We start from the raw sequence: 20,431 nt of genomic DNA, 5'->3' as shown, positions 1-20,431 counted from the left end.
GGATACCCCCTAATACAGTGTCAGATCACCTACTGCTCAGCCTATTGCACCAACTTGACGTGGCATGAGCTCAACAAGCCGTGGGAAACCAGTGCATAAATATTGAGCCATGCTGCCTCTATAGCCCCCATAATTGCGAAAGTGTTGCCAGTGTAGGATTTCATGCATGAACTGACTTTTCGATGAGATCTGGGTGGCCAAATCATTCGCTCGAATCGTCCAGAATGTTCTTCAAACCAATCGCAAACAGTTGTGGATTGGTTACATGGCGCATTCTTATCCATAAAAATTCCATCGTCTTTTGGGAACATGAAGTCCATGAAAGGCTGGAAATGGTCTCCACATAGCCGAACATAATCATTTGCAGTCAGTGGCCGGATCAGTTGAACCAGAGGCCCAGTCCATTCCTCGTTATACAGGTCAAACCATTATGGAGTCACCGCCAGCTTGCAAAGTACCGTATTGACAATTTGGGTCTATGGTTTCGTGGGGTCTGCGCCAGACTCGAAACCTACCACCAGCTCTTACCAACTGAAGTCTCTGACCAGGCCACGGTGTTCCAGTGGTCTAGCGTCTAACCCAGGGCTTAACAACTGGCCGATTTTGAGCGCGAGTACTCGCGTCTGCTCAGGCACGTGCTCGCGAGCAGGTGCAAGGTCGCGGAGTAGGGGGGGAGGGGAGGGAGGGGAAATGCGCGCGCACGTTTGAATGTGATCTCGCGTTCTTAGCAGATTTAACTAGCCATCTGAATGCTTTGAACATTTTACTACAAGGTAAAGATCTGCTAATTACTCACTTCATAGATCGAATACGAGCTTTTAAAATGAAATTGACACTTTGGGTGAGTCAGCTGGAAACAGGAAACCTAGCTCATTTTCCTAAATTATAATCCATGCAAGATGTTCAAAAAGACTGTGAACGTTATTCACATAGTTTAGTTGATCAGCGCTTTCAAGATCTGACAGCACTAGACAGTGATTTTTATCTGTTCTCTCCATATTCAGCGAATATTTAAGAGATTCGTCCTGACCTGCAGCAAGAAATTATTGACCTCCATTGTGACAGAGATTACAGAGGCAAATTTCAGAACAAGACATTTTGGAATTCTACAGACACTTCCCTCAGGACAGATTTCCTCAATTGCACAGACTGGCGGCTACAATAATATCAATGTTCGGTTCCACGTATGTTTGTGAACAACTGTTCTCTGCAATGAAATGTAACAAGACGCGCATGAGAAACGCATTGTCTGATCGAAATTTAAACTGCACGCTGCGCCTAAAATGCACAACAACAATTACTCCGAACATAGACGCAATTGTAAAGGGCAAAAAGTACAAGATAACCGAGAATCCCACACTTCAGTGACACCTTTTATTGTGTAACAGTTCACAAATTAATGCGAATGTAGAGGCATACACTAAGCTAATAAAATTATCTGGCATGTGTACATTCTCCTTTATTTGTTTCATTTGTCGCAGTAATAATTCGTGAGTGATATCCCTGCAGGTGGCCGCGGATTTACGTTGACTGGCGGCAGCTGTTGTGTGCACCACGTGACTTTCCCCACTCTCCGCTCTGGTCCGGTAGTGGGGGTAGCGTGCTCGCGCTGCTCCGTGCTCGCTGCTCACAGCTTGCTCCGCGAGCACGTATGTTGTGAAGCCCTGGTCTAACCGATGCGGTCACGAGTCCAGGAGAGGTGCTGCAGGCGATGTCGTGCTGTTAGCAAAGGCGCTCACGTCGGTTGTCAGCTGCCATAACCCATTAATACAAAATGTCGCAGCACTGTGCTAACAGAAACATTCGTCGTACGTCCCACATTGATTTATGCCGTTGCTTGTCTGCTTGCTGCTTGTCTGTTAGCACTGACAACTCTACGCGAACGTCGCTGCTCCGTGTCTCTGCTTTCAGGCTGTCGATCACGGCGTTGTCCGTATTGAGAGGTGATGCCTGAAACGTGGTCTTCTGGTTATTAATAGAATCTTATACTGTCGATCTCGGAACATTAAATTCCCTTACGATTTACGAAATGGAATGTCCGATGCGCCCATCTCCAAATGCAATTCCGCGTTAAAAGTCTATTAATTCTCGTCGTGCGGCCATAAACAATCTTTTCATACGAATCACCTAAGTACAAGCGACAGCTCCACGAAAACTCTGCCCTTTTACGCCTTGTGAACACGACGCTGTCGCTATACGTATACCTGCATACCGCTATCCAAATGTTTCAGATGGCTCTGAGCTCTATGGGACTGAACATCTGAGGTCATCAGTACCTTAGAACTAGAACTACTTAAACCTAACTAACCTAAGGACATCACACACATCCATGCCCGAGGCAGGATTCGAACCTGCGACCGTTCCAGACTGAAGCGCCTAGAACCACTTGGCCACAACGGACAACCATAGCGTTATCCCACGACGTCTGTCACCTCAGTGTAATACGCCACGTTATTTAATGCTGTATAAGACTGCAGTATTTATTTAAAATTCCAGTTCTTATCGAATTAATTTGCATAGATTCATGTGGTATTTTTGTCGGATACACGGGTACTGTATTATTAGTTAAGCATTCGTTTTATGTTTCAAACAGCTCCTCCAAACTTTTTCTGAAAGAGGATAAGTCACGAAAACTTAATTTGGTGCGTCTCATGCATTGTAAGCAATATTCCCTTCAGGCTCTGTCTCGTCGGTTAGCGTGCTTGAAGTTTGTGAGAGCTGAATGCTTACGTGAAGTGGATGTCATTTCTAAGCAAACGTAGATTTCTTTGGGACAGTCAAATCGATCGCTGAGCAATTTTTATAGCTCTGCAAGTCAATAGGTGAATAGGACCACATGCACTTCAATGTGTCCTGGTGGAGTTTGCCTGTACTTTTCGCACTTGTTTTCAGTTAGAGAAAAATCATTCTGTGAAATCCATTTGTCTAAAAGCGTAGTATGAACTATTTAATATATTGAAAACACCTGATGTTTGTCGGTATCTGATACTTCATTGCTGCTTGACAAACCCGTTTATCGTTCCTCCACAGAGCTTATCCGTTTTGAAGCATTTCAAATGGCTGTATGCCTTGCCTTTTCATTGACTTATTGTGGACTGAAATAGACTTTATCCCCAGATATTTTGGTGCATAGTATTGGAGGATAGACTTGAAGTGTCCATTGCACGTCCCCGTATAAACGCACATGCACTCCGCTAACCTCTACTTCAGCCGGCGGTCGCTGATACGAGTTGTGCAGTATCAGTGGCTGCAAGTGAGTCGAGTAGCGAGAGCAGATTAAAAAAGCCAAAGAGGCCGCTGCAGTCCTCAGGTTTCGTTTCTGTAACATAATTAGATTCATGAAAACATGTATCAATTTTTGTGAGATCTAGTAAATAGTTCATGTTTGTACTGAAATGCGTTCTGTCATTTTTACAAGGTAGTTGTTATCAGATGCATTATTCTCTATTTCTTCGGTTGGATGTACAGCAGTAACACTGACTTCCGCTGAACGATTTTAAGTGTACGATTCTTCATGTTCTTTGGACTTGTGAGGAAATGCATGTAAATGGTCATATTTTTAATATTCTGTAGCATAACTTTTATGTTGCTAGAAGTGTAACTTCAAACACGTTTCACTTTCATGTGTGGTCTAAATAGTATTACAAGTCGTATACCACTTTAAGCATTCGCCCGTTAGGATCCTTTTCCTTAGCTCAGACTTACCAGCGGTTCCACGTTCTACTCACATAGCGCGTCGTGGACCAGCGCTTGACGCATACAACTCTTATTCTGGAAGGGTGAAATTGAAATCACATTTGGTGGGACTCTGAACCAAAATGTACATCACCCTGACTCTAACGATATTATCCCAAACTCTTCATCGGGTGAGGTGCACGTTTAATCTCATCTGATCATCGTCTTAAAAGAAAAGTGCTGATTACGTTTGCAAACTCATATTTGGATTTTATGTGCAGTATTGCTAAAATATTTAATCCCTTGTATTTTGTTATCATTCACAAGTACGGTTGCTATTTAATCATTTTTTTTACTATCACGATTAACTTTATCGTAAAACTATCATCATAACAATATCAACGTCAGTCACATCATCACCATAATCAATTACTTATGACGTGCGCTCGTAAACGAGTGTAGTGGAGATTAGCCTCTGGTTTGTTTCTGTCCTGAAGAAATGAGGCCACTAACAACTCTGACCGAAATAGTACATTCTTCCAACCATCTCCCATTCAAAAGGGACTAACACCTATAATGATTTCTCGTATTGGCAGAGGGATTTTTTAATGTTATTTGCTAAATGTATGTATGGACCTCTAACTATGCACAATGTCTAATGGTTATTAATCTTGCATCGTTAATTTACTTTCGACATGCTAGAAGCCAATAGTGCTCATCTTCGTGCATCAAAGCGTATAATTCACTAAAAACATTATTAAATACTAATGCTATTTTTTAAGATAATAAGGAACCGGAAACACAATTGGCTTGGACATTGGATGAGAAGAGGTTGTTTACTGATGCAAACAACGGAAGAACTGGTGAACTGGAAGAAGAAGAAGAAGATGCCAAATGGTGAATTATGTTGATAGAAAACAATTACGACAAGACGAAGAGGGTAGCAAGTGAGAGGACTTCATGGAGAGCTACTTGTGCAGATCTGTCCTAGCGTAGTACACTGATGTTGGTGATGAATGTTGTTAACCAGGCTATCAGCTAATTAGTTGAGTTAGGTCCAAATAGTATGCTTGGTTCTTGTACTTTCTTTCACTGGCTGCTATGGCGATCGATCACCTGTTCTCGTTTTGTAGCGACTTTCTTCACTATTTGAGTCACATTCCAGTTTGTACACTTTGTGTAAATAGCAGTGTTGGTTTTGTTTATGTTGAAACGTTCGTTCACTCTCATCATGACAGCTTTTGTAAGTTCTGGTGAATTCCCACTTGCGGTCACGGCCAGAATTTATAGCATCGCTTCTCGAGAAAAGGAATATAGATCTAGTAATCGATATTCAGCGACAATGAAAGCGCTATATGCACTCTTAGGATTGTAATTCGCATGATCTTTGTCTCGTAGTATATAGTCTTCATGGTTCTGACGTCCTAGCTGAGTGTCCCATATAGATCACGGTCTGTAATTAATTTAACTATATGTAGTGTACTCATAATTTTTGTTAAATATATATGTCAGTATCCAATGTAGCATGTGTTTTTGGTAGTACCAAGAAAGTACCTTCCCTGCCCCTTATTTAATTACGTAACGATTAACTGTTGCCCTGGCTATTTTGTGTAAGTGCATTGTTGAAGCGACGTCATTGGTGTTAAAATGATAAAAACCTTCTTAATAGTCCTTTAATTCTGAAAGTATTGAAAGGATTTAATCCCAATAAATAGAAAACGGCGTTTTATAATATTTTCCATTTCATTTTAGGTCAGAGGTACAATATTATTAAAAACGATTATTTCAATTGTATGCGCTGGCATTGCACATAGGAGGCTATACTGGAACATCAAGCCTCACAAAGTAAAATAAATAATTAAATAGGTATTGTGTTGAACTTGCTTATTGCGTAACATTAGAGAAAAATATTTGTTTTTTATCCATCGTAAGACGGATTTCTTCACGTTGAAATACGTATGTTATTTCTGGCGATAGTGCTCTCAGAAAAACTAGCCGTGGCTTTTAACCAACATAAAAGAGATTTTTTTAACAAAACTTTTCATTCCAAATTTAACAGAATATTTTATTTCATTCACTTTTCAAAAAGTTACACGGTAAATTGACGCGCTCTAGGCTGTCCTCACATGGGACGTGAAAGCGTGCTTGAACGAGAAGCTGACTTAGTTTTGTGGCACTGCAACGTGGTATTTTACGTTCCACAGCATTCCCAATCGTTGAATACTTAATACGACAAGCGGGGAGGAATATGAACATTGAGATGCAAGATAGTGTTGTGCGTTCCTAGCATAGCATGGGAGACACCATACAAGGTTGCTCATAATCCATGGGTCTAAGTTACAGCCTGCGCCCAATGAATACATGCTTTTTGAAAACACCATCATGCAGAGGATTCCCGAAATTTCCATTAGGGAAAGGCATAAGTGTTAAAACCTGCTTAGTTGGCTCAGATTTATATCTACTTAGACAGATTATAGAAACACCAGCTCATCATTTACAGGTTGGACAACAGTACACATAGATGCAGGAAACACAAAAACGGCCAGCACGAGATCACAGACATGGCAAGGAAATTAGACGCTACAAAACACTTTGGATTGCCACATAAGAATGATTTTTTTGCTTCGAAATCACAAAAACTGCAGCAAAGGCTCGAAGATCTCAGAGGAATAAGTATACCGACAGCAAGATAGTAGAGATTAGTGATGAAGTTGCAAGAACAGTAGACGAAATCTATTGCAAGAAAATTAAAACAACAATCAAATGGACACTTCAAGATGTAAAAAAGGAGATCAAGGGGGAATGACTTCATTTGGGAAATTGGAAGTTATATTAAGAGGTTAATTACGCATGTGTGGAAAGTTTGTTAGCACTTTATACACACAGTGCTAACTTACAGAAGTGAAACATGGACGTCTCAGCACCAAACAGTCCGAAATTGAGCTTTACCCAACTAATAAATACATAACGGATGATCCGTTTACAATATAGAAATTCTAGGAGTAATAGATCACATCAGAGGAAATTACTTTAATTGAAGAAAACATTTTCAGTGATGCTTCCTGGTGATGGTAGGCATCCTTTTGGAGAGATAATGCCCCTCAGAGAGGACTTGACATAGGCACGGTAAGTTGATGTAGGGGATGGGACAAACCAGCGAGGTCGTCGGTCCCATCAGATTAAGGAGAGGTAGGGAAGGAAGCCCAGCATTTCCCTGAAGCGATTTAGGGAAATCACGGAAAAGCTAAATCAGGATGGCCGGACGCGAGTTTGAACCGGCCTCCTCCCGAATGCGGCAGGGAGACCAAGAGATGAATACAGTAACCAGATTCTGAAGGATGTAGGTTGCAGTAGTTATTCGGAGCCGAAGAGGCTTGCATGGGGAAGAACAGCATGGAGAGCTGCGCCAAACCGAAGACCACAACAAAACAGCGTATTGCCATGCGAACACGCACAAATTTTCCAAGCGTGTTTCTTACAAAGTTCTACTTGATACTCCTCCTGCCAAGGAAAGGTTTGGAGGACGACATAATGAAACAACAAAGAAATAAGCACGATGAACGTGGAAGCGGAAAGGTACACATCGTCATGTGTGGGAAGATCTGGAAAGGTTTTATACCCAGCTGGGGACGTTAAATTTGTAACGGTGAAGTTGATGAAGAAATCTCCCTGCTCGAGAGCAGAGGACCACATTAACTCTGCCTGTTCTTCGCCCTTGGTGCATGCTCGGCGCCAGTGCCTGTGTCGACTCGAGCGGTCGGCTGGTCGGCTGGTCGGCTGCGGGCGCCCGCCGCGGCCGCACGCACTAACTCTCTCTGGGGGAGCGGCACCCCCGCACCCCCGACCACCACCGACCGTAAACCCAGCGACTGACTTAACGCCCGCGGGGGCTGTTTCCATTTATCACGCGCCAAACCCTTCCGCCTTCCCCCTCCTACCCTCTCCGCTCTTCCACTCCGCAGACCCCGCCTTTAAAAATACATTTAGCGGGGTCGATCCCAAACGACTCGACTCGACGCGGTACAGTACTTCCGCAGATGGAACCGCGGACGGCCGTGTTTTGATTTGATCAGCCGCGGGCGCGGGGCGTCCTAATTTGTTATCCACCGGGGATCTTTACACTAATTTCTTCCTATTCTTTATGTCGGCAAGTGTAGCGCGACCGCTGCGCTGGGGGCGAGGAGGGATCGCTGGTTTATCTCCCCCTGCCTCGCGGGAAAGAATTTAATGACCCGGCCATTACTGCGGCAACGTGATATTTTCGACTCTAAATGAGGCGCGCTGGCTCCTCGTCCGTCCTCTCGAGCGCGTAAAGGGAAGCGGCCAGTCCACCACGTTGGACTCCATCATCCACCACATAAATCAAGACGAATTTACAAGCAGTTCGGTACATTTTCTTCCTAAAACCGATTACTGCGTGGGCAATAAAACAGACGAGTATTCCCTACCCTCGAATGACTAAAAAAGCTGGACCCGGCTCATAAAATGTCATTCGAAACCTCTAGAACCCTCTCGTGCGCCGCTTATCATGCACTTTCGAAAAGCAATGAAATGTGGTCTTAACACAAGTTCAGCGTGCAGTTCATGAGGGCAGTGTACCAAGTCGAAGAGAAGGCAGATCCGACACACGTTTTTACATCTATAGTCTTCAAACCACTGCAATCCGTGACGTAGAATAAGCCCTACCTCCCATTTCACCAATTACAAGGCTACGTTTCCCGTTCCATTCAAGAAAAGAGAGCGGATATAGTGAATGATTAAACGCCTCTACTCCTGCTGTGATTAGCCTAATCTATGCAATTCCTGCGGAAACGACAAGCGCGGGGTCGTAGAATATTCGTTGATTTCCCACTTAAAGCTGTTTCTTGAAACTTTTTAAGTAATCTTTAGCGGAATAGTATCTATCTTCAAGCATCTGCATGGTTCAAGTTTTCTCAGTTTTTTTTTTTTTTTTTTTTTGTGATGCTCTACCTCGGGTCCAGCATTACTGGGACCATTCTTGCTGGCCTTCTTCGTATATGGTCAATATGCCTAGCTAGTTGTTTGATATAGGTCCCAGCAATTTACTGTATATGTCTCTTCGAAAGTTAGGTGGATTCCTGCATCAATATGAAAGCCCTCCAAAGTGGAAGGAGTCCACTGTGGTACACTCGTATGTGGCACCCAAATATGATAGTAATACTAATGTAAACTAAAATGAAACTGTTATATTATAAACCATGTATGTCTCTGACTGGATTTATAAAGCGGATCGCTGTCTGTGCAGAGCCAAAGATACTGCATCTGATCTTATCTGAGACTGTAGTGTTGGAGTAAGGGAGCGCTTGGAGCACTGCAGTGGGTATCCGTCTGTGGGCGAAAGGGGATGGAGTAGACAGTTTTTGTGGTGCTCTGTGAAGCCACCAAGGGTTAGATTATAATGTAGGGATTACGAGTACATGTATTATTGGAAATAGAAACGTGGCAGCAGAAGCCTTCTCGCATGCAAGGTAAAGATGTTAAATATTAATGACTTTCGTTTTGCCAGGACGCTAACAAAAGAAAGTATACTTAAAGAAAAGTTATGAGAAAAATCAAACATAGAAATTGAGTTGGCTGATAATTTATAATTGTTGAGTAACCCCAGAATGTACGGAAACTGATTTCATGTAATGGCTAGTTAGATATTTCTCTTTTTTAATTTTTCTAAGTTTTGTTAATACAGCTATATGTAATTTGATGATTTGTATTTATGCTTTTTTAGTAAGTTTAGATAATAGTTACTGTATAAATCTCATTGTTTGTGAATCAATTAGTAAAAAGATTGTAATTTTTCCAGGTAATGTATTTTCGATTCTCAGATGTTTTGAAGAACCAAACTTAACTTGGAATATAATTTCACTAAAAAGTGTTAGTAAATAATCACAATCAGTACCGCCCCAGTGCCCAGGTCGTATGTTTTTTCAAAGACGTTAGATTTTTCTTAAATGTTTTCATTTATCAGCCAAAACAATGTCATGTACATTTCAAAGTGTCACGGCCAGCATGCCGCACCGCTGAGCCTGTACTAACATATTTTTACTTTTTTCACGAGAGACCAGAATATATTGCGTTCCAATGTTGCTGCTTTAGAGGTAGGACACATTAATTTGTTTATTATGTGTACAGGGACCAAAGTTATCAGTTCTGAACAGGGCCAGAGGATGCAGTGCCTAAGGAACTGAATGTATTTTGTAACGAGTGTATTTCTTCATTGGTACTGGGAGTTGCATTGTCCAATCGATTCGTGTAAAGTTTTTGCTAACAATAACATAGAGGAAGTACACCACTTGCTCTTACAACACTCTACACGATATCTCGAGTTTTGTGTCCACTCGTCAGTCACGCATTCATTCATAGCAAAAAAAAAAAAAAAAAAAAAAAGTAATAATAATAAAATAAAATAAATAAATAAATAAAATTAAAAGAAAGTTACAGCCTTTAAAATCAAAGATTCCTTATTGGCTAAATGGCAGTTCGTTTTCTTCTTTATTTCCAATATAAATATTGAGATCTTCTGTAACCCAAGCTGGCCGGCCCGTGTGGCCGAGCGGTTCTAGGCGCTTCAGTCTGGAACCGCGCGACCGCAACGGTCGCAGCTTCGAATCCTGCCGCTGGCATGGATGTGTGTGATGTCCTTAGGTTCGTTAGGTTTAAGTAGTTCTAAGTTCTAGGGGACTGGTGACCTCAAATGTTAAGTCCCATAGTGTTCAGAGCCATTTGAACCATTTTTAACCCAACCTGTTTACACCAAGTAGGTCGATTTATTTCATTCTGCATAGTGTTGTCGAAGGTGGCGTTGCTTTAGTTCCCTCTGGTCTGTGAACTGTCATGAGAGTTACGGAATGGTGGACGGGAAGTAAGGGTGTTCCAGGAAATTGGAAATTTGTAGTAAGGCCTTAGGGGACCAAACTGCTGAGAACATCGGTCCTTAAGCTTACACACTACTTAATCTAACTGAAACTAACTTACGGTATGGACGACACACACACGCATGACTAAGGGAGGACTCCAACTTCCGACGGGGGAGCCGCACAAACCATGGCAAGACGCCACAGACCGCGCGGTGTTCCAGGTAAAAGAACAAAGTTAATGTGCAAGAACAACTCACAGACGGGAGATGGCAGCACCAGTAGCCGAGGGTATATAAAGCGCGTCACTGGATGGGGAAGGGCGGGTCGCGGAAAACATTGCAGTCGTAGTCGAAATGCGGAAACGGAAAGATTCATCCGATGCCCAAAGGCCATGATCATTGGCTTTAGAGCAAAAGATGGAAGCATTTCCGAAACAGCTAAGTTTGCAAACTGTTCGCGTGCAGGTGGTGTTACAGTATACCATGTACGGCGAAACGCCGCTAACCAAAAGTGGTACCGAGCCAACTGCGCTACATCACGGGCTACAGATGTCAGGGATGAACGACCGTTGCAGAGATGTGTACGAGCGAATAGCTGTGCAACCGTAGAGTAACTGACCGCCCAGATGAACCAAGGGGCTACCTACAATGTCTCCTCAATGACCGTTCAACGAACGTTGCTGCGTATGGGCCCCCTAGCTGGTGTCTGGTTCACATGCTTACTGCTTATCATTTGCATCGGACGCTCGAATTTGCACGCCAGTACCGCAACTAGACGTGTATTGAGTGAGATGTGTGGCTTTTTGAGATGAATCACGTCTTTTGCTTCATTAGACAGTTGGACATTGGCGCGAACGGGCCCAATCACTTCTAACCAGACAACCTGCAACAATCATCAGAACGCTCCAGGGCAGAATAGGGAGCGTTATGGACTGAGGAATGGTTTTGTAGTACAGTGGATCAACACAAGTATTCCTCTGTCCTTAAGGACCACGTCCACCTGTAGATGTAGTTTGTTCTTCCTCGGCACGACGACATCTATCAGCAGGTTATACAATACAATGCGTCACGCACCTGGCAGTGTACGCGCGTCCTACGGTGAGCACGATGGTGATTTTATTGTTCTCTTCCGGCTACCAAACTTTCCGGATGTAAGCCCAGTCGAGAATACGTGGCACCATCTCGGTCTGGCTGTTCTCGTCATGGATCCTCAACCGATAAACCTAGCGCAGTTGGCAACGGTACTCCAGTCGGCATGTCTCAACAACCCTGTCAATACCTTCCAGAACTTCATTGTCTCTTTTGCCGCACGGCTCGCAGCGGTTCGCGCTCCAAAACGTGGATATTCAGTCTTTTGACATGTGGTAACATTAATGTGACTGGACAGCCTATTTTTCATCTAGCTACCAGCTAAACTCTTACGTAATGGAACCCTCTTATATCTTTTTTTGAAACTAACTTATATGCTTTCTGTGAAAATAACCTGAGAATCCCCCCTATTTCAAGAAAAATTTTGACTCACATTAATGTGAAATGACATCGCTTTGATTGGTATGCACAGGATTGGAGGGAGCCTTCATGGTACAGCGAGGAATGTAAGGGGCTCTAGAAACATACTTTTAATGAACACAACATTATGAACACTTCCAACTTCGTGGCAAAATCTGTATGTGTCTTTGTCTCCTACCTTATAGAAAGAACACATGCTGCGAGCATGTAAGATCCCACTCTATAGTCCTTAGCGGTGTTCGTAAAAGAATTTGGAACACAGTAGTCACTCCAAACATATTTAGAATAAGTATGAGATCCTGAAGGTCGCAGCAACGCTAACGTACCTTGAAAACAGTATTTCTATCATTTCTATCATGTGTGTATCCACCTGTGCAAAGGCCATCCTACATGTTTTTAGTCCTTTGGGCCCTTGATAATTAATTGTACGTGGTGGCCAAGCTGTTAAAGGCGCTACAGTCTGGAACCGCGCGACCGCTACGGTCGCAGGTTCGAATCCTGCCTCGGGCATGGATGTGTGTGATGTCCTTAGGTTAGTTAGGTTTAAGTATTTCTAAGTTCTAGGGGACTGATGACCTTAGAAGTTAAGTCCCATAGTGCTCAGAGCCATTTGAACCATTTGAATTAATTGTATTCATGATTCAGTGGCTAAAACGTTTTTGGTATCTTTTAGCAATTAATGAGGCTGTTGTTGTGACCCTTCGTTTCTTTTTGTAGTTTGATGGATCCCAGTATCTATATATCTATATGTAGCCATATTTCGTGTTTACTTGAGTCACCCCTGGTAATTCAGTTACTGTTTTCCTCTGCGCGACTTTGTTTTCCTATAATCTGTCTCATCTTATGGGGACCTACCTATCACTGCAGCTCAGCGGAGATACATTCTGCAGTACCTCAGGTTTACGATAAATGCTGAACCAACGCCTCACTACTTCCATGCAAAAACTGTGATAATTCATTTTTACGTGTCTTGCATGTCAGCGGAAGAAATATACTACTACTATTCTTTTATTAAGCTCCTATCGGTTGCGATATGGTCACCACTGTGAAAACCCGATGAAGCTTTGCAAAGATGTGTAGAGTAGTGTCTCTAGTATGCCAACTGATCACATAAGGTCGTTCTTTTTAGTTACGTGCGCTCAGTGAGCACTAAAAGGCGCCTAGAAAATAGTGTCTCTCACCAAGTATGAGTACCTGTGGAGTGGTTTCACATCATGTCATGCAGTCTACAGATTTACTTCTTCATGACAATTCTCTTCCAATTACTGCAGGGGAACGAAGAGATTCCTGTAGCGTTTTCGATAGGAAGTACGTGATCACGCACCATACAGTTCAGGGGAGCATTCGGCCCTGACTTCATTTTTCGGCACGACATTACGCGACTGCATCGGACAGCAGAGGTGAAGGGGCTCTTGGTAAGAGAGGATATTCGGCGAATGGACTGGCCTACTCACTATGCCGACTCAAACCCCATCAAGCACGCGTGAGATGAGGCAGTGGGTCGTATTTCAGAGCATCCACGTGCACCAAGTAAGTACCAGCCAGCAGTTGCAAACGCACTGGTGTATTAATCGAACACCTTACCACAAGAACTTCTTATCAACCTTATGGGCTGCATGGGAGCACATTTATTGTCGACCGTGACGATCACACACCCTATTAGGAAATATGTCCCGCGTTTTGTGACGTCCAGGGGACTATAATTTCTCGTTGACTTCAGTGCAATTATTATCATTGAATAAAAGTTTTACTCTGACGAGCCAAAACATTATGGAGGAAAAGTGGAAAGAAATAAAGTCCACGGTACTAAGTGTAGCGGAGGATATATTGGGAAGAAAGGACATAAGGAAGAAGAGGAAACGGTTCAACGCTACATGCCAGAACGCTAGAGAAAAGAGAAGGAAGATGAGGGAGAAGTGGGTAGCTGACAGGGAGAATGAGAAGAAACGGAATATTTTATCAACGTCAGAAGGGAGACAAAGCGAATTCTAAGACCAGAGAAGAGAATATATGTAACCAGTTTGCTAGAACAAGTTGAGGCATAGAGCCAAAACAAGCATTCAAGGCAATTCTTCCAATACTTGAAAAATCGGAAACATGGATTTCAGAGCCTAACTTTTTTCATTTTAAATAAGAAGGGGAACATGATAAATAACAAGGAAAGAATTATAGAAAGATGGAAAGAATTCTTCTTACCTCCTTAGAACAGTTGAATCACCCAGACCCAGACGAAATGTTATCTGCAGACTCTAAGGAGGAAATGAAAGCTGAAAAAGAATAGGAAGTTAGTGAAGAAGATCGCAGTCAAAGAACTCAGAAACAACAAAGCCCCAGTGGAGGACAGAATAACTTCAGAATTAATAAAGAAGGGAGGTGAGAGCTTGTTGTTGATGTGGTCTTCAGTCCTGAGACTGGTTTGATGCAGCTCTCCATGCTACCCTATCCTGTGCAAGTTTCATCTCCCAGTACTTACTGCAACCCACATCCTTCTGAATCTGCTTAGTGTATTCATCTCTTGGTCTCCCTCTACGATTTGTACCCTCCACGCTGCCCTCCAATGCTAAATTTGTGATCCCTTGATGCCTCAGAACATGTCCTACTAACCGGTCCCTTCTTCTAGTCAAGTTGTGCCACATACTCCTCCCCAATTCTATTCAATACTTCATCATTAGTTATGTGGCTTACCCATCTAATCTTCAGCATTCTCCTGTAACACCACATTTCGAAAGCTTCTATTCTCTTCTACATGGCTACACTCCATGGATGGACGACCTGACGAAGGACCTAGCAGCCCTGGGGATTAAAGACGCCTGGAGGAACCGAGCACAAAACAGGAAGGAATGGAGGCAGTTTGTGGAAGCAGCGCATGGTCTGCAGGGCCTGCGACCGTTGGATATCTATCTATCTATAAAAGTTTTACGCTGATGATCCAAAACATTATGACCACCTTCTTAATAGCTTGTTTTTCCATCTTTGGAACTAGGATCACTGATTCTATATATCAGGGATTCTACAGTTTGTTGGTAGGTTTGTGGAGGTGTGTGGCCGGCCGCTGATTGCGTACACGGTGATGGTGCCTGACAGTGACCCTCATGGGTTCCATAGGATTTACGTCAGGCGAATTTAGTCGCCGAGACATCAACGTGAGTTCACTATAACGCTCCTCAAACCACTGTAGCACGGTTCTGGCTCCAAGACACGGACAATTGTACTGCTGAAAGATGAAGTTGCCTTCGAGGAGGGCATGAAGCCTGAGGTGATGTAGGTGGTTCGCAGTTGTCAGCTTGTCCTCGATTACTACCATAGGTCCTATGGAAGCGTTGGAGAATGTCTCCCACAGCACAATACTGCTCCCACCAGCCTGCATCCATGGCGCACTGCATGTTTAGAGCTGCCGTTCACATCGACCATCTACATAGTGTAGCGAAAATGTTTTACCGAAGATCCAACACGTTTCCATTGATCAACAGTCGAATCCTGCCCGCTGTAATCGTAATTGCTGATATCGTTGGATCAACATGTGAACACGTAGGGTTGGTATGCTGCGGAGCTCCGTGTGCAGCAGTGTACGATAAACGGTGTGCTGCCAGACACCTGCCCGTGCACCAGCATTGTCTTCTTTTGGCAAAAATGTCACAGATCTCCATCCACCTACTTTACAGAGCAGACAAGCCTACGAACTCCGCGTTCTGTAAGAAGTCGTGGACGTCCAAATATGTAGTATCTAGTGGTAATTTCACTGTCCTTCTTTCTCTTTCTGTAGATACTCACGACAGTAACACGTGAACATTCGACCAGCTTCGCCGTTTTAGAGATACTGGTTCACAGACTCTTCGTAATAGTAATCTGTCCTTTATCTAAATCGCTTATCTCCATGGATTTCCCCATTTGCAGCCTATATCTTCGCTAGGGTGATCCTTCGTCCGTGTCTGCTCCGCTTACATAGTTTCGTTACCGCCTCACGTGCCCGCAACGCCATCAGGTGGCACGCAAGATCACAGTGGGCAGTGGCCATAATTTTTTGGCTCATCAGTGTATTTCTGTTCATCACATTGCGTATTTCTTTCAGTAACTTTCTGTACTGTACTGTAGCATATCTTTCTGCGTTCCATGTTTCATTGATCTATTTCACTTGGCAGTGATACATCATGCGAAAGTAACTACAGTCCTTAAATTTCCCATATCAGCGTACTGCGTGACGCACGTCGCCTGCTTCAGCTACTCCATTCCCTGAACGCCGCATGGTGCGGTTACTATCCTGTACTAACTTCCAAGATACAAAAAACTAGAAATCTTAGTACCATCAGTGGAAAACTGTGTTTGGACTTAGTAACACGCTCCTACCCTTCATCATCCAATAATCAGATACAACTATGGCGTTAAAAGGAGTGAAGCAGTAAGTACATACGACACAAGCCGTATGTTTTCTACGCATTCAGCAAATACTTCAAGAGTGTAATAAACGACACCGGAGCCACACCTCTACCACTTTTGCTTCTTGTGCCTGTTGAAATAAATATTACTGACACATTCTGGAGCTGCGACCCGGTAACAGTATAAATATTCAGAGAATTGGAGGTGTAATTTACTCTGTCACCACCACCCAGACGCCAAGACAGACGGGATTTATAGCAGGCGACCGGGACTGTCCCAAATAAGGAGCGTAATCTATCAGCGAGTGCTGCTCTCTGATGAAGATGTCGACAGCGGCGTAATGGGCGGATAATGAAGCTCACCCTATTTGGTTCACGAAACATGTCCTGCGAGTCGAAAAAATTCTCTTATAATCTTCCAGTCGCCCACGTTTCTAACAAATTAGGTTGGATTGGTCTTAATGGAAGACGAAACATTTAGCTGGAATCAAGAATGTGCGAAGAGATATTATGAAAACCACTTGCCCGTTAAAAATGTTTCCCACGCCGCGTCGTCACTTATCAGGCCGTAAACAGCAGTGGCAACTTCCTTCCCCACTGCTCTTCTCTAACGAACCTTCTCGCCTTCCACGTTCCGGGAAAGTTGCAGCAAATGGCGACTTAGTTCAAAAAATGGTTCAAATGGCTCTGAGCACTATGGGACTTAACATCTATGGTCATCAGTCCCCTAGAACTTAGAACTACTTAAACCTAACTAACCTAAGGACATCACACAACACCCAGCCATCACGAGGCAGAGAAAATCCCTGACCCCGCCGGGAATCGAACCCGGGAACCCGGGCGTGGGAAGCGAGAACGCTACCGCACGACCACGAGATGCGCGCGCGACTTAGTTAAGAAATACAAAACACATTGATCAGTTTCATTACACAAAACATTCTTAGTGGGACATCCACACGTTACTTGGATTGTTCATAGAGATAAAATCGGCAGCCGTTGCAGTTTCAAAGTTCGTTTATTTGGATAAAAGCATTTACACTGCCAGGGTTTCAGAAGACAAATCCCGTATTGAGGTGTTACTGTAACAATTTATAAAGACTAAGCAGGACACTAAACAAAATTGTTAATGTTAGAAGGCTGCTAACACTGTAAACCGTCAGCAGCGCACACCTTAATTGTGTACGAAAAATCCGCACAAGCCACGCGAAAAAATTAACAAATTTATCCAGTAGTATGAGAGAGCCTGTGAGGGCGAGACCTGAAAAATATGATGACGGGCAGTAAGAGTCGAGATAAAAATGGCCTGACCAATAAAAACAGGACTAAATTCATACATTTGCACTCATAGACGGGAGAATGTTACCTGACGACCTACTACAAACGATCGGAACGTGGGATGGGCTTGATAAAGACGACTTCAGGGCGTAGACGCCTTTCAAACAACAAAAATGCCAACTGCCGATTTACGAAAGATAATTGACCATATAGGCGCTCTGGCAGCCATATGTCGAGCACTCTCAGCACAAAATGTATAAATAACTGCCTAAGTGGAGCGAAAGGAGACGCCTCATTACACATACACGACTGCGTGGCCACAGCATAAACTGGTGCTGAAGGAAGGTAAGGAATACCGAGGAAATTCAGATTCTAATATCCGCGCTTCAGCGCCATACTATCTCACAATGCAACGCAATACAGATAACACTAAAATCGTATTACTCAAAAGAAGGGGACACTAGTAAAATAGGACATACGGGTTATAAGCGCATTGTAATAGATGTCAATGTTGGGAAATAATAGTTAACAACGGTAATAGATACACACGATTGTTGCGTATTGATGTTACGAACTTTTAAGGCTGATGGAGTGGGTAAATGTATCAGTTTGAGGTACATGACCGTGCTCGGGAGTCGAAAGTTTTAAGCGAAACTCGTTTTGATACCTCTGGCAGTGCAGTACATGTACCGGTACTGTTGTAGGGTAGGCAACTTTCAGGGCTGGTGAGCCGTGGCTGGCTCGTGTTATACGTCAGATTAAACCCTGAATGCTATTCTGTGTTTAGTCTCCCGCGGTTATTGCGAGTATGACGTTACCCTCTCTCTCCGCGAGTGGCAGCAGCGGTGTGTATCGATATTCGCACCTTGCACTATCTTTGACCTGGCGCTTATAGTTTCCGGCAGTGTTGTGAGCTTGCTGTTGGTCGATTGGCGTGGAGCAGCGAGGAAATATGCGCGGCGTATTGTTTGGCCGAGGCCGCGGGCTACGTCCACGCGCGGTCGGAGGGTGTAGTGCTGTTCCCATTGCTACGAGGTCCGTGACTCATCGATTCTGGACATGAAAGTTGAGTTTTGACATAATCTACCACCAAGTCACGACTGTTCACATTGTGCCGTTTGGATTTCGTTGTCGGCTGTTGGGATATTACCGCGAGCAACAACGTGTGTTTTCAAGTTGGAAAATCTTAGCCACCCTCCTGTGGAGTTTGACTGTACTAGGTTATTTTGAATTGAAGTGCACCAGCGGAATCTTCTGCCCTGTGGCCGTTAACGTTCCGGTTACTAGCCCTGGCCGTTGACGTAAATTCAGGCAATGTATTTTCCTCATCGTTTTGTCTCTGTCCAGCACGGTGTGTAGTTTGACAGCTCAATGTATAATTGGTTGTGGGTACTAATGCATTCTACGTTGTTCCATTGAACTCCCTGTTGTGTGCTGGTCAGTTGGAGCGGAAGTTATCTTGTCGGTGGGTCCATTGACTGTCTTTCGGTTGGGTTGTCGTCGGATCGAGAATTGTTGGGCCGACTGCCTGTCTCACGTAAGCGAGCGTTAGTGTTTGAATTCCAGGCCGACCCTCGGAAACTTCTGAGCGCCGTTGAGTGAACTGCCTTTTCTTATTTGTTTATGTTGTTTGTATTTGTATTGCATCTAGCCGATTTTTAAATTAAAGTTGTTTTGCTCCTAAGGTGTCAGATTGTTTGGGCCTTCAGCCTAATTTTAATAACTGATTCAAGATAAGGCTTTCTGCCTTTTTAAATTTCTGATTTTGGTTTGAGTCTTAAGTTATTGGCTTTCAACCGATTTTAAATTAAAGTGGTCTAGATCTTAAGGCATGAGATTGTATGACGCTTACAGCCAGTAATTAAGTTCCAAACATTAATGCTGTTTTTTGTTAATATTGTTGGCTCTTGTAATGTTTGGTCAAATAAATAAAGTTGTATGTTCGAGTGTAACTTACAGCCGCTTATTTTGGCCCCTTTCCACAATTTAAACTACCTGTCCTGTCGTGGGGGTTTAGCAGAGCGTCTCAGGTGTTAGTATGGACCAAAATAATAAAAAAAAAAACATATCAGTAAACATGGATTTAAAAATGCGTACCGTAAGAGTTAAAGAAATGTGTTTCGTGAAACTTATTTCTTTTACTGAAAGCTCTTTGCTCTCCACATTTGTGGAGCAAGTAGTACGGATCAAAACAAAAAAAAGGTCTCTTGGTTCCAAAGTGCATATCTGAATGAGAAGTGGGAGCTTGTTCAATAGAAGAGAGGTGTTTCACATTAGAGAAAATAAAGAAATGTTCATTGGTCTTAAGGTACGCGTAGTAGAGATGATGTATAGTAGACATTTTTTCTTTTCCCTACTACCACCTCCGAAATATCCTAGCAACAACAGGAACAGTACATGTGTTCCAGTGTCAGAGGTACCAGACCGATCTTCCCTTATAACTTTCAACTCGCTCGTATGTTGACGAAGGACTCTGACCTAAAATTGATTCATTTAATCTTCTTTATAACCTCCGAAAGTTTTTATCATCATCACAGAATCACAATGTACAAGTAGACAGAAAACAACGATACCAAAAACTAAGCACAATGATACAAGTAATGTCAAGTATACAGTAAGAAACACGAGAAATAGAAAAGTAAAAGGATGATGGTGGTGTGAACTATAGGAATAGAAGAGATGAACACAAAACAAAAAAATTTGTGCTGCTTGAATAATCATGGAGTAG

Source organism: Schistocerca nitens, chromosome 9 (genome assembly GCF_023898315.1).
Source record: "Schistocerca nitens isolate TAMUIC-IGC-003100 chromosome 9, iqSchNite1.1, whole genome shotgun sequence".
Lineage (NCBI taxonomy): Eukaryota > Metazoa > Arthropoda > Insecta > Orthoptera > Acrididae > Schistocerca > Schistocerca nitens.
This window is presented reverse-complemented; position numbering follows the sequence as displayed.